Here is a 3,543-nt window from a genome sequence, read left to right on the forward strand (position 1 = left end):
TTAAGAGCACAATTGAACAGCGGGTCATTCATCTCATTAACTCGCTGCAGGGAGGTAATAATGAACAATAACCATTACATGCGCTATGTCGTTATTATTAAAGATGGAGTGGAAATGTGACAAGGGGTGGATTTTAATAAACGATATGTAATTCGTTTTAAAAGTTTGCACCCATTCGTATTTTTTTTATGTTGCTTTTGCTATTATAATCCATTATTTAATTCGGTGGGTATGCATGTCCAACTTGAGAAAATTTTGACATATACATTGATTGGCCACAATGTGCACAATCTAATAAAATCCCATAGAAGAATTGATAAACGATTCCTAATTTGTGCCTTACAGCATCGTCACGGGTCTGCTGCTCCCCCCATATTCAATATAGCGTTCAGTAGAAAAGTTGAAGTCACATGGTTAGGCTCCTCCACACTTGGATGTGGTGTCATTTTGTTGGCCTGTAAGGTCACTGCATTCTGCTGACTGCCAGTTATTTAATGTCCCTGTGTTTTTTCTGTAATATGTTTTTCTGGATTTAGATGCATCCATTTTCTTATGCACATTTAGGATCACTGGTGGACGAGAAGATTACAACGCAGATGGGGGGGGGGACGGGTGCTTCATGTCACACTTTGAGATATTCTTGCAATGAATATATCATATATAAAAAAAAAAACTAAATGTGATCCAAATGAAAGACTAAAGTCTCAGGTATATAATTTGTATTCATATCAATTTCAAATATTTTGTGTCAGTGCATCAATCAAATGAAGATGGTGAACACAAGACATCTTGTCCCACCATCGGGTAAGTTGTTTCACTGAAAATGTGTTAAACATATAGCCATATACATTAGCCATGTATGTTAAAATATATTTATCATCTCTTTTCTACCTTAATTTTAACTAAACATAGCCAACAAGTTGCATTGCCGTTTCTTGACGTTAGTCATGTGATGGAACAGTCGCCATTCCCTAAACTTTTTTTTTTCGTGTGTCACGGATCGTTTTCATTTCAAACAATACTTTGACAGAGTGGCATAGAAACAAATAAGAAACAATAGAAATGCAAAAAAAATTGCAACTCATCATCTATGATCAGAATCAGAATCAGAATCACAATTCCCTTTAATACCATGTACATGGTGTACAACGAGATTGGAGAGCTCCCCTCTCTAGTGCAATATAACCAAAAAAAATAATTAAATATATCAGTTAAATTAATTAAAGATGAAATAATTAAATAAAAAAATAAATATGAAATTAAATCAACAAAACACATTATTTTGCAGTTCTGCAAGGCAATGGTAGTTGTGAGCGAGAGTTCAGCACGGAGATGGCTCTCGGGAAGAAACTGTTTTTCAGTCTGTTAGTCTTTGGATGAGCAATCCAGGAAGTCCCATACACATGTGACCCTTATCAGCGAAAGAGAATGCACGGATGGATGGCTAGACATCTCAACATTATCCTGAATAAGGTTGTTTTGATTAGTGGGATTCTCTGCAATGAGCTGGTCTTGTGGTCACCGTGTCTCCTCATTGTGTTGGCTCTCTCTCTGCTCTCTTTCCATGCCAATGAAAATGAACCATTCATAGTCAACTTTTTGTATGCCATTATTACAAGTAGTCATAACACTGTGGCCAGCCATGGTAATAACAACTTGTTAAATGCTGCCTTTAGGCTTTGTAAGAATCGATGTGGGACCTTTTCCTGCTCAGGAGTGTTTGTGTGTGCGTGTGTGTGAAGGCTCCGTTAAAGTGTGTGACTGGATAGTGTGGAGTGATGCATTGCTGCTGCCTTAGGGCAAGACACTAGCCAGTCAGACAGCGTTTACGTTGCAAGCAATGTCTACATGCAGCAAAAAAAAAACACTCGATGGAACTCACTGGACTGCATGTCACAACTTTTCAGGAGATTCACTTCGTTTAATTGTACTCTCCTGATAGAAACAAAACAGTACATTTGTGCAAGATTTCATGATTTGGAAATCTAGTCAGGAGCCGCTGAGACTCATCAGTATTTGAATATGTGTACTTACAGCCAACAGGAGGACACATACATCCTGTTCTCTCTATCTAGGGACGTAAACAAGCTTTATGTGATATAGGAGTCAGAGAAGGCATCATTAGAACGTTGGATCTGGGGTAAAGTTTCCACATGACAGACTATAGCTGTCTTGAGACATATGCATAACAAGAATCAATAGGAGCAAGGGTAGTTCAGACATGTCAAACCACGATAATGTACAAGAAGCATCTTATATAATGCTGGCATAGCATCACATTTGGATTCCTTTTATTTCAATATAAATGTATAAAAAGCAAAATTCTTCAGCAGCATCTACTATATGTATGTTTGATATGTGATTCTTCAAGCACAGCTTTCATGCTCATTACAAAACAAAAGTTCTTTCAAACGTAAACCTGGTTGAAACTGTATTCACCTTTATTTTCTTCCCAGTCAGAACAACTGACAACATAATGCATTTGCAATGCTGGCAGAGTAGTGTCGGAAAAGACTAATGGACTTGAGTCATAGTCATGAACCCAGCATGTGGGGTTGGAAACATCAGCAGAATAATGTCACCATATTTATTATTAAAGTTTGTCCGCATCGCAAATAATGATTCTGGGGAGACACTTATGTGGAAAGGCAGGACTTCCCTTCAAACTATGAATTCAGAGACCCTTTCAAATATACCTTATGACATAAACTAAAAATGGATCCATTTTCCCTTGCCCTGACGGAGCCAGGCCTGGAGGTGGGGCTCAGAGGCGAGCGTCTAGTGGCCGTGCCTGGACCCTTGCGGCTCGGCCGGGCTCAGGACAACACAGGTCCCTCTTTCCATGCTCTCAACACCTGTGGGAGGGGCCAAAGGAGTCCGTTTTCTGTTCAATCACTAAAGCATGACTGGATGAGCGTGGCGTGGAAGAACCTGACAGTCAGTAGTAGTTGTGTCATGTCACCAGGTGTTCATTTCTTCATTTAATGTATGCACGGGCTCAGCGATGGCTTTGTTGTTGTCCTCTGATATATTGCATTTAATTTCCTTGATTCTCCGACAGGATGAGTGTGAGCCGAGAGGTGTCCATCTCATTAATGTGAGTTGTGCATCTTGACCCCTATTAAAGTATTGTCACTCACACAGCAGGTGGCACACACACACAAACACACACACACGCACACAAAGAAAAAGAGGAGTGGCCATGGCAACCGAGCCATTAATGGCTGTGACCTCTTTTGTGGTGGAATCACTTGGTCTAATTTGTTAAGTACCACCTCACTATATTTGATTTAATCACTGTAATTAATTCATAAAAGTAGTTACATTTCCTGCACTTAACAGGAGCTTGAATATATAAGTATGATTCACAATGGAATCATTTTTAAGACATGGAAGTGAAACTATATGTCTCACTAATTGCTGATTTAGCACTAAATATAATGTTGACAATTACTAAAAATCTGTTGTAAAGAAAATATAGTGCAGTGTACTACAATAATTGAGTATATTTTTTCTAATTACCAAATCATTGAATCGAGTCAG

Source organism: Idiotropiscis lumnitzeri, chromosome 9 (genome assembly GCF_059441095.1).
Source record: "Idiotropiscis lumnitzeri isolate Australia: NSW breed Sydney's pygmy pipehorse chromosome 9, RoL_Ilum_1.0, whole genome shotgun sequence".
NCBI lineage: Eukaryota > Metazoa > Chordata > Actinopteri > Syngnathiformes > Syngnathidae > Idiotropiscis > Idiotropiscis lumnitzeri.